The following is a 13,329-nucleotide window of genomic DNA, read 5'->3' as shown; positions in this document are numbered from 1 at the left end:
CTGTTTAACAGGAAGTCAAGGGAAATTGAGGCCCAAAGCATCACTCTCAGCATTTTGAAGCAGGAGCTGGTGGGGCATAACACGCAAGGTGAAAACCCAAGTAAAGAGATCCTCCGGACATACAAAGCAGGACTACACCACCAGCTTCTCTCTTGTAGACCTTTTGAATTACATCAAGTTTTTTTTTATTCAATCCTGGATGAAAATTCGAAAGTCATGCTCATTCAGTAATTTAAATAGTTATGAAAGAGTGTTGACCCCAGAGACACATGACAAAACTATTTATTATTGAAGCCATCGATTGGAATGGACAATACCGCCCATAAGGGGCAATTCCTGATGATGCTGGTGGCGGAGTCGCATTTGTGTTCAGAGTTTCCGATTTATTGTTGAGGAACAATTAAAGAAAGCGCCTCACTTCGATGTGCCTGAAGACTTGAAGCTTGACTACCATCAGTTGCATCTGCAACTAGCTAATGAGACTTGTTTGGAGGTTCTAGAAGGGAGCGCAGCAATTAAAATACCCTGGAGACAGACTGGAGCAAATACTTCTTTTCTAGAAGAGCCACCCAAAATGATCAAGAACACAGCTTGATTAAGGGTGCACATGGAGCAATTAGGGACAAAGAAGGCTTAAATGTGTTAAGCTGTATATCCAAAGGAATGATTTAACCCAATAGGGTGATATATGTTGCAGGTATATCACCTGCATGGCTATTCCAACTTCCATTGCTGACATACATCATGCCATTTCTATCTCATCTATGAGCTGCTGTCATGTTGAAAATTGAGTATTACATCGTTCTGTGCATCAGACTCTCACTTTTATATTAGTAAAATTCAAGGATATAAAAACAGTGGAGGAAGGGAGAGCTCCAACCCCATTGTCACACTAACGTCAGAGAAGCACTGCAAAGTCTTAGTTAAACTGAGTACATATACCAATTAGGTTTCAGTGGTTTATACGCAGTATGCCACCTCAAAGGAATGAATGTCATATGTAATGAATAAGTCGTAGATTCTGTGATAAATGCAATATTTGAAAACACTTTATTAAAACAAGACCATTTCTCAATTTAAAATAAGTCACAGATGAACTCAACAGTTGACTATAGGACACTAATATGACAAAAGAACTAATTCAGCAGCAAAATCGGAAAGAATGTTATTCTCATCAATATTCTGATTTACTTAATTATCATGCAGTGATAAAAGATATGAAAATCACATTCTACTTGAGATAAAAAAAAAATAACACCCAATGCACTTATGATATAATTCTGCATGCATACCAGAGATCGATTAAAGTTATTAATGCTTTTAGGTGTATGTTATTATGAAATCTATTTAGGAAGCAATAAAACGTGTGAGTAATGTTGGATATTTCAGAATACATGCAAGCAACATACAAAGTATAAATGACACTTAATTTTGACTTTCAAACCAAGTATCAGTGCCTAGTGCGCTACCAGTAGATCTAAATATTAATATTTCCCATATCAATAAGGTGGTCAAAAAGCCTTCTCTAATTTCCCAATCTGGAAAACTGTTTCTTGAACGCATTCTCCTTACACAATATGCCTTTATTCACTGATACCCTCATCCGTTTACATTTGAAATAAACCAAAGATCTGCTTCTTTAAAATTCTGGAAAGCACTTTAGAAAAGAATGCAGGCCCACACAAACCCTCACCTTCATATTTCACTACTATATTTTCCTATGCTCAGTGTACTTCATTGCTTGATTTAGTGGTATCTATGCACCGTGGCCAAACAGTTATAAAGGTAGGCAAAACACATTGAGGACATTTGGCTTTTTTCTGTATCGGCTTTCCATTTTACTGACACTTTCCCAAACACTTTTTTCTTGTTTGTTATCTCCTTATTGAATAGGATTCTAAAACAATTTCACCCTTGATTACTTTATTGTATAAGATCCTATACTCTGAAAAGTGAAGTATTACAAAAAAGTGGTGAATTCAATGTTCCAGTCATTGTTAATTTATGGAATAGTGCAGGCTTAATAATATTTGCTAAATATGATTCTTATTCTCCTTTGAATATACAATTACAAAAATTAAGGTTTTTCTCATTGTATATGGTAGGCTATGCCACTATGCAAGCATTTCTTACGGTTGTAATCGACAACAAGCCCTCCTATGGCTCAGAATCTGGCCAAAAACTTAGTGACTCTGCATCTCCCCCTCAAATTTATTATAGCCGCAATTCATGAGATTGAAAGTCACCCTACCTCCACTGTCACATATCACTGGGATAGAGGTCCTGGAAGATGACCCATGGGGCGTGCACCTCTGTGGTCGATCTTGGAGACGACAATGTTCTGACGAGCTTGATTTGCTTGTTTTTAGGCCGATATGGTGTGGTGACTGTCAGCAATGGAAATTCATAATGGCTTTATTACATATCCTGTTTAACAGGAAGTCAAGGGAAATTGAGGCCCAAAGCATCACTCTCAGCATTTTGAAGCAGGAGCTGGTGGGGCATAACACGCAAGGTGAAAACCCAAGTAAAGAGATCCTCCGGACATACAAAGCAGGACTACACCACCAGCTTCTCTCTTGTAGACCTTTGAATTACATGAAGTTTTTTTTTATTCAATCCTGGATGAAAATTCGAAAGTCATGCTCATTCAGTAATTTAAATAGTTATGAAAGAGTGTTGACCCCAGAGACACATGACAAAACTATTTATTATTGTAACCATCGATTGGAATGGACAATACCGCCCATAAGGGGCAATTCCTGATGATGCTGGTGGCGGAGTCGCATTTGTGTTCAGAGTTTCCAATTTATTGTTGAGGAACAATTAAAGAAAGCGCCTCACTTGGATGTGCCTGAAGACTTGAAGCTTGACCACCATCAGTTGCATCTGCAACTAGCTAATGAGACTTGTTTGGAGGTTGTAGAAGGGAGCGCAGCAATTAAAATACCCTGGAGACAGACTGGAGCAAATACTTCTTTTCTAGAAGAGCCACCAAAAATGATCAAGAACACAGCTTGATTAAGGGTGCACATGGAGCAATTAGGGACAAAGAAGGCTTAAATGTGTTAAGCTGTATATCCAAAGGAATGATTTAACCCAATAGGGTGATATATGTTGCAGGTATATCACCTGCACGGCTATTCCAACTTCCATTGCTGACATACATCATGCCATTTCTATCTAATCTATGAGCTGCTCTCATGTTGAAAATTGAGTATTACATCGTTCTGTGCATCAGACTCTCACTTTTAGATTAGTAAAATTTAAGGAGATAAAAACAGTGGAGGAAGGGAGAGCTCCAACCCCATTGTCACACTAACGTCACAGAAGCACTGCAAAGTCTTAGTTAAACTGAGTACATATACCAATTAGGTTTCAGTGGTTTATACACAGTATGCCACCTCAAAGGAATGAATGTCATATGTAATGAATAAGTCGTAGATTCTGTGATAAATGCAATATTTGAAAACACTTTATTAAAACAAGACCATTTCTCAATTTAAAATAAGTCACAGATGAACTCAACAGTTGACTATAGGACACTAATATGACAAAAGAACTAATTCAGCAGCAAAATCGGAAAGAATGTTATTCTCATCAATATTCTGATTTACTTAATTATCATGCAGTGATAAAAGATATGAAAATCACATTCTACTTGAGATTAAAAAAAATAACACCCAATGCACTTATGATATAATTCTGCATGCATACCAGAGATCGATTAAAGTTATTAATGCTTTTAGGTGTATGTTATTATGAAATCTATTTAGGAAGCAATAAAACGTGTGAGTAATGTTGGATATTTCAGAATACATGCAAGCAACATACAAAGTATAAATGACACTTAATTTTGACTTTCAAACCAAGTATCAGTGCCTAGTGCGCTACCAGTAGATCTAAATATTAATATTTCCCATATCAATCAGGTGGTCAAAAAGCCTTCTCTAATTTCCCAATCTGGAAAACTGTTTCTTGAACGCATTCTCCTTACACAATATGCCTTTATTCACTGATACCCTCATCCGTTTACATTTGAAATAAACCAAAGATCTGCTTCTTTAAAATTTTGGAAAGCACTTTAGAAAAGAATGCAGGCCCACACAAACCCTCACCTTCATATTTCACTACTATATTTTCCTATGCTCAGTGTACTTCATTGCTTGATTTAGTGGTATCTATGCACCGTGGCCAAACAGTTATAAAGGTAGGCAAAACACATTGAGGACATTTGGCTTTTTTCTGTATCGGCTTTCCCTTTTACTGACACTTTCCCAAACACTTTTTTCTTGTTTGTTATCTCCTTATTGAATAGGATTCTAAAACAATTTCACCCTTGATTACTTTATTGTATAAGATCCTATACTCTGAAAAGTGAAGTATTACAAAAAAGTGGTGAATTCAATGTTCCAGTCATTGTTAATTTATGGAATAGTGCAGGCTTAATAATATTTGCTAAATATGATTCTTATTCTCCTTTGAATATACAATTACAAAAATTAAGGTTTTTCTCATTGTATATGGTAGGCTATGCCACTATGCAAGCATTTCTTACGGTTGTAATCAACAACAAGCCCTTCTATGGCTCAGAATCTGGCCAAAAACATAGTGATTCTGCATCTCCCCCTCAAATTTATTATAGCCGCAATTCATGAGATTGAAGGTCACCCTACCTCCACTGTCACATATCACTGGGATTATCCTAGAGGTCCTGGAAGATGACCCATGGGGCGTGCACCTCTGTGGTCGATCTTGGAGACGACAATGTTCTGACGAGCTTGATTTGCTTGTTTTTAGGCCGATATGGTGTGGTGACTGTCAGCAATGGAAATTCATAATGGCTTTATTACATATCCTGTTTAACAGGAAGTCAAGGGAAATTGAGGCCCAAAGCATCACTCTCAGCATTTTGAAGCAGGAGCTGGTGGGGCATAACACGCAAGGTGAAAACCCAAGTAAAGAGATCCTCCGGACATACAAAGCAGGACTACACCACCAGCTTCTCTCTTGTAGACCTTTTGAATTACATCAAGTTTTTTTTTATTCAATCCTGGATGAAAATTCGAAAGTCATGCTCATTCAGTAATTTAAATAGTTATGAAAGAGTGTTGACCCCAGAGACACATGACAAAACTATTTATTATTGAAGCCATCGATTGGAATGGACAATACCGCCCATAAGGGGCAATTCCTGATGATGCTGGTGGCGGAGTCGCATTTGTGTTCAGAGTTTCCGATTTATTGTTGAGGAACAATTAAAGAAAGCGCCTCACTTCGATGTGCCTGAAGACTTGAAGCTTGACTACCATCAGTTGCATCTGCAACTAGCTAATGAGACTTGTTTGGAGGTTCTAGAAGGGAGCGCAGCAATTAAAATACCCTGGAGACAGACTGGAGCAAATACTTCTTTTCTAGAAGAGCCACCCAAAATGATCAAGAACACAGCTTGATTAAGGGTGCACATGGAGCAATTAGGGACAAAGAAGGCTTAAATGTGTTAAGCTGTATATCCAAAGGAATGATTTAACCCAATAGGGTGATATATGTTGCAGGTATATCACCTGCACGGCTATTCCAACTTCCATTGCTGACATACATCATGCCATTTCTATCTCATCTATGAGCTGCTGTCATGTTGAAAATTGAGTATTACATCGTTCTGTGCATCAGACTCTCACTTTTATATTAGTAAAATTCAAGGATATAAAAACAGTGGAGGAAGGGAGAGTTCCAACCCCATTGTCACACTAACGTCAGAGAAGCACTGCAAAGTCTTAGTTAAACTGAGTACATATACCAATTAGGTTTCAGTGGTTTATACGCAGTATGCCACCTCAAAGGAATGAATGTCATATGTAATGAATAAGTCGTAGATTCTGTGATAAATGCAATATTTGAAAACACTTTCTTAAAACAAGACGACTTCTCAATTTAAAATAAGCCACAGATGAACTCAACAGTTGACTATAGGACACTAATATGACAAAAGAACTAATTCAGCAGCAAAATCGGAAAGAATGGTATTCTCATCAATATTCTGATTTAGTTAATTATCATGCAGTGATAAAAGATATGAAAATCACATTCTACTTGAGATAAAAAGAAAATAACACCCAATGCACTTATGATAAAATTCTGCATGCATACCAGAGATCTATTAAAGTTATTAATGCTTTTAGGTGTATGTTATTATGAAATCTATTTAGGAAGCAATAAAACGTGTGAGTAATGTTGGATATTTCAGAATACATGCAAGCAACATACAAAGTATAAATGACACTTAATTATGACTTTCAAACCAAGTATCAGTGCCTATTGCGCTACCAGTAGATCTAAATATTAATATTTCCCATATCAATCAGGTGGTCAAAAAGCCTTCTTTAATTTCCCAATCTGGAAAGCTGTTTCTTGAACGCATTCTCCTTACACAATATGCCTTTATTCACTGATACCCTCATCCCTTTACATTTGAAATAAACCAAAGATCTGCTTCTTTAAAATTCTGGAAAGCACTTTAGAAAAGAATGCAGGCCCACACAAACCCTCACCTTCATATTTCACTACTATATTTCCCTATGCTCAGTGTACTTCATTGCTTGATTTAGTGGTATCTATGCACCGTGGCCAAACAGTTATAAAGGTATGCAAAACACATTGAGGACATTTTGCTTTTTTCTGTATCGGCTTTCCCTTTTACTGACACTTTCCCAAACACTTTTTTCTTGTTTGTTATCTCCTTATCGAATAGGATTCTAAAACAATTTCACACTTGATTACTTTATTGTATAAGATTCTATACTCTGAAAAGTGAAGTATTACAAAAAAGTGGTGAATTCAATGTTCCACTCATTGTTCATTTATGGAATAGTGCAGGCTTAATAATATTTGCTAAATATGAATCTTATTCTTCTTTGAATATACAATTACAAAAATTCATGTTTTTCTCATTGTATATAGTAGGCTATGCCACTATGCAAGCATTTCTTACGGTTGTAATCGACAACAAGCCCTTCTATGGCTCTGAATCTGGCCAAAAACTTAGTGATTCTGCATCTCCCCCTCAAATTTACTATAGCCGCAATTCATGAGATTGAAGGTCACCCTACCTCCACTGCCACATATCACTGGGATTATCCTAGAGGTCCTGGAAGATAACCCATGTGGCGTACACCGCTGTGGTTGATCTTGGAGACGACAATGTTCTGACGAGCTTGATTTGCTTGTTTTTAGGCAGATATGGTGTGGTGACTGTCAGCAATGGAAATTCATAATGGCTTTATTACATATCCTGTATAACAGGAAGCCAAGGGAAATTGAGGCCCATAGCATCACTCCCAGCATTTTGAAGCAGGAGCTGGTGGGGCATAACACCCAAGGTGAAAACCCTAGTAAAGAGATCCTCCGGACATACAAAGCAGGACTACACCACCAGCTTCTCTCTTGTAGACCTTTTGAATTACATCAATTTTTTTAAATTCAATCCTAGATGATAATTCGAAAGTCATGCTCATTCAGTAATTTAAATAGTTATAAAAAAGTGTTGACCCCAGAGACACATGACAAAACTATTTATTATTGAAGCCATCGATTGGAATGGACAATACCGCCCATAAGGGGCAATTCCTGATGATGTTGGTGGCGGAGTCGCTTTTGTGTTCAGAGTTTCCGATTTATTGTTGAGGAACAATTAAAGAAAGCGCCTCACTTGGATGTGCCTGAAGACTTGGAGCTTGACTACCATCAGTTGCATCTGCAACTAGCCAATGAGACTTGTTTGGAGGTTCTAGAAGGGAGCGCAGCAATTATAATACCCTGGAGACAGACTGGAGCAAATACTTCTTTTCTAAAAGAGCCACCCACAATGATCAAGGTCAAAGTTTGATTAAGGGTGCACATGGAGCAATTAGGGACAAAGAAGGCTTAACTGTGTTAAGCTTTATATCCAAAGGAATGATTTAACCCAATAGGGTGATATATGTTGCAGGTATATCACCTGCACGGCTATTCCAACTTCCATTGCTGACATACATCATGCCATTTCTATCTAATCTATGAGCTGCTCTCATGTTGAAAATTGAGTATTACATCGTTCTGTGCATCAGACTCTCACTTTTAGATTAGTAAAATTCAAGGAGATAAAAACAGTGGAGGAAGGGAGAGCTCCAACCCCATTGTCACACTAACGTCACAGAAGCACTGCAAAGTCTTAGTTAAACTGAGGACATATACCAATTAGGTTTCAGTGGTTTATACACAGTATGCCACCTCAAAGGAATGAATGTCATATGTAATGAATAAGTCGTAGATTCTGTGATAAATGCAATATTTGAAAACACTTTATTAAAACAAGACCATTTCTCAATTTAAAATAAGTCACAGATGAACTCAACAGTTGACTATAGGACACTAATATGACAAAAGAACTAATTCAGCAGCAAAATCGGAAAGAATGTTATTCTCATCAATATTCTGATTTACTTAATTATCATGCAGTGATAAAAGATATGAAAATCACATTCTACTTGAGATTAAAAAAAATAACACCCAATGCACTTATGATATAATTCTGCATGCATACCAGAGATCGATTAAAGTTATTAATGCTTTTAGGTGTATGTTATTATGAAATCTATTTAGGAAGCAATAAAACGTGTGAGTAATGTTGGATATTTCAGAATACATGCAAGCAACATACAAAGTATAAATGACACTTAATTTTGACTTTCAAACCAAGTATCAGTGCCTAGTGCGCTACCAGTAGATCTAAATATTAATATTTCCCATATCAATAAGGTGGTCAAAAAGCCTTCTCTAATTTCCCAATCTGGAAAACTGTTTCTTGAACGCATTCTCCTTACACAATATGCCTTTATTCACTGATACCCTCATCCGTTTACATTTGAAATAAACCAAAGATCTGCTTCTTTAAAATTCTGGAAAGCACTTTAGAAAAGAATGCAGGCCCACACAAACCCTCACCTTCATATTTCACTACTATATTTTCCTATGCTCAGTGTACTTCATTGCTTGATTTAGTGGTATCTATGCACCGTGGCCAAACAGTTATAAAGGTAGGCAAAACACATTGAGGACATTTGGCTTTTTTCTGTATCGGCTTTCCATTTTACTGACACTTTCCCAAACACTTTTTTCTTGTTTGTTATCTCCTTATTGAATAGGATTCTAAAACAATTTCACCCTTGATTACTTTATTGTATAAGATCCTATACTCTGAAAAGTGAAGTATTACAAAAAAGTGGTGAATTCAATGTTCCAGTCATTGTTAATTTATGGAATAGTGCAGGCTTAATAATATTTGCTAAATATGATTCTTATTCTCCTTTGAATATACAATTACAAAAATTAAGGTTTTTCTCATTGTATATGGTAGGCTATGCCACTATGCAAGCATTTCTTACGGTTGTAATCGACAACAAGCCCTCCTATGGCTCAGAATCTGGCCAAAAACTTAGTGACTCTGCATCTCCCCCTCAAATTTATTATAGCCGCAATTCATGAGATTGAAAGTCACCCTACCTCCACTGTCACATATCACTGGGATAGAGGTCCTGGAAGATGACCCATGGGGCGTGCACCTCTGTGGTCGATCTTGGAGACGACAATGTTCTGACGAGCTTGATTTGCTTGTTTTTAGGCCGATATGGTGTGGTGACTATCAGCAATGGAAATTCATAATGGCTTTATTACATATCCTGTTTAACAGGAAGTCAAGGGAAATTGAGGCCCAAAGCATCACTCTCAGCATTTTGAAGCAGGAGCTGGTGGGGCATAACACGCAAGGTGAAAACCCAAGTAAAGAGATCCTCCGGACATACAAAGCAGGACTACACCACCAGCTTCTCTCTTGTAGACCTTTGAATTACATGAAGTTTTTTTTTATTCAATCCTGGATGAAAATTCGAAAGTCATGCTCATTCAGTAATTTAAATAGTTATGAAAGAGTGTTGACCCCAGAGACACATGACAAAACTATTTATTATTGAAGCCATCGATTGGAATGGACAATACCGCCCATAAGGGGCAATTCCTGATGATGCTGGTGGCGGAGTCGCATTTGTGTTCAGAGTTTCCAATTTATTGTTGAGGAACAATTAAAGAAAGTGCCTCACTTGGATGTGCCTGAAGACTTGAAGCTTGACCACCATCAGTTGCATCTGCAACTAGCTAATGAGACTTGTTTGGAGGTTGTAGAAGGGAGCGCAGCAATTAAAATACCCTGGAGACAGACTGGAGCAAATACTTCTTTTCTAGAAGAGCCACCAAAAATGATCAAGAACACAGCTTGATTAAGGGTGCACATGGAGCAATTAGGGACAAAGAAGGCTTAAATGTGTTAAGCTGTATATCCAAAGGAATGATTTAACCCAATAGGGTGATATATGTTGCAGGTATATCACCTGCACGGCTATTCCAACTTCCATTGCTGACATACATCATGCCATTTCTATCTAATCTATGAGCTGCTCTCATGTTGAAAATTGAGTATTACATCGTTCTGTGCATCAGACTCTCACTTTTAGATTAGTAAAATTTAAGGAGATAAAAACAGTGGAGGAAGGGAGAGCTCCAACCCCATTGTCACACTAACGTCACAGAAGCACTGCAAAGTCTTAGTTAAACTGAGTACATATACCAATTAGGTTTCAGTGGTTTATACACAGTATGCCACCTCAAAGGAATGAATGTCATATGTAATGAATAAGTCGTAGATTCTGTGATAAATGCAATATTTGAAAACACTTTATTAAAACAAGACCATTTCTCAATTTAAAATAAGTCACAGATGAACTCAACAGTTGACTATAGGACACTAATATGACAAAAGAACTAATTCAGCAGCAAAATCGGAAAGAATGTTATTCTCATCAATATTCTGATTTACTTAATTATCATGCAGTGATAAAAGATATGAAAATCACATTCTACTTGAGATTAAAAAAAATAACACCCAATGCACTTATGATATAATTCTGCATGCATACCAGAGATCGATTAAAGTTATTAATGCTTTTAGGTGTATGTTATTATGAAATCTATTTAGGAAGCAATAAAACGTGTGAGTAATGTTGGATATTTCAGAATACATGCAAGCAACATACAAAGTATAAATGACACTTAATTTTGACTTTCAAACCAAGTATCAGTGCCTAGTGCACTACCAGTAGATCTAAATATTAATATTTCCCATATCAATCAGGTGGTCAATAAGCCTTCTCTAATTTCCCAATCTGGAAAACTGTTTCTTGAACGCATTCTCCTTACACAATATGCCTTTATTCACTGATACCCTCATCCGTTTACATTTGAAATAAACCAAAGATCTGCTTCTTTAAAATTCTGGAAAGCACTTTAGAAAAGAATGCAGGCCCACACAAACCCTCACCTTCATATTTCACTACTATATTTTCCTATGCTCAGTGTACTTCATTGCTTGATTTAGTGGCATCTATGCACCGTGGCCAAACAGTTATAAAGGTAGGCAAAACACATTGAGGACATTTGGCTTTTTTCTGTATCGGCTTTCCCTTTTACTGACACTTTCCCAAACACTTTTTTCTTGTTTGTTATCTCCTTATTGAATAGGATTCTAAAACAATTTCACCCTTGATTACTTTATTGTATAAGATCCTATACTCTGAAAAGTGAAGTATTACAAAAAAGTGGTGAATTCAATGTTCCAGTCATTGTTAATTTATGGAATAGTGTAGGCTTAATAATATTTGCTAAATATGATTCTTATTCTCCTTTGAATATACAATTACAAAAATTAAGGTTTTTTTCATTGTATATGGTAGGCTATGCCACTATGCAAGCATTTCTTACGGTTGTAATCAACAACAAGCCCTTCTATGGCTCAGAATCTGCCCAAAAACGTAGTGATTCTGCATCTCCCCCTCAAATTTATTATAGCCGCAATTCATGAGATTGAAGGTCACCCTACCTCCACTGTCACATATCACTGGGATTATCCTAGAGGTCCTGGAAGATGACCCATGGGGCGTGCACCTCTGTGGTCGATCTTGGAGACGACAATGTTCTGACGAGCTTGATTTGCTTGTTTTTAGGCCGATATGGTGTGGTGACTGTCAGCAATGGAAATTCATAATGGCTTTATTACATATCCTGTTTAACAGGAAGTCAAGGGAAATTGAGGCCCAAAGCATCAATCTCAGCATTTTGAAGCAGGAGCTGGTGGGGCATAACACGCAAGGTGAAAACCCAAGTAAAGAGATCCTCCGGACATACAAAGCAGGACTACACCACCAGCTTCTCTCTTGTAGACCTTTTGAATTACATCAAGTTTTTTTTTATTCAATCCTGGATGAAAATTCGAAAGTCATGCTCATTCAGTAATTTAAATAGTTATGAAAGAGTGTTGACCCCAGAGACACATGACAAAACTATTTATTATTGAAGCCATCGATTGGAATGGACAATACCGCCCATAAGGGGCAATTCCTGATGATGCTGGTGGCGGAGTCGCATTTGTGTTCAGAGTTTCCGATTTATTGTTGAGGAACAATTAAAGAAAGCGCCTCACTTGGATGTGCCTGAAGACTTGAAGCTTGACTACCATCAGTTGCATCTGCAACTAGCTAATGAGACTTGTTTGGAGGTTCTAGAAGGGAGCGCAGCAATTAAAATACCCTGGAGACAGACTGGAGCAAATACTTCTTTTCTAGAAGAGCCACCCAAAATGATCAAGAACACAGCTTGATTAAGGGTGCACATGGAGCAATTAGGGACAAAGAAGGCTTAAATGTGTTAAGCTGTATATCCAAAGGAATGATTTAACCCAATAGGGTGATATATGTTGCAGGTATATCACCTGCACGGCTATTCCAACTTCCATTGCTGACATACATCATGCCATTTCTATCTCATCTATGAGCTGCTGTCATGTTGAAAATTGAGTATTACATCGTTCTGTGCATCAGACTCTCACTTTTATATTAGTAAAATTCAAGGATATAAAAACAGTGGAGGAAGGGAGAGTTCCAACCCCATTGTCACACTAACGTCAGAGAAGCACTGCAAAGTCTTAGTTAAACTGAGTACATATACCAATTAGGTTTCAGTGGTTTATACGCAGTATGCCACCTCAAAGGAATGAATGTCATATGTAATGAATAAGTCGTAGATTCTGTGATAAATGCAATATTTGAAAACACTTTCTTAAAACAAGACGACTTCTCAATTTAAAATAAGCCACAGATGAACTCAACAGTTGACTATAGGACACTAATATGACAAAAGAACTAATTCAGCAGCAAAATCGGAAAGAATGGTATTCTCATCAATATT

This window comes from Triturus cristatus, chromosome 2_1 (genome assembly GCF_964204655.1).
Source record: "Triturus cristatus chromosome 2_1, aTriCri1.1, whole genome shotgun sequence".
Lineage (NCBI taxonomy): Eukaryota > Metazoa > Chordata > Amphibia > Caudata > Salamandridae > Triturus > Triturus cristatus.
This window is presented reverse-complemented; position numbering follows the sequence as displayed.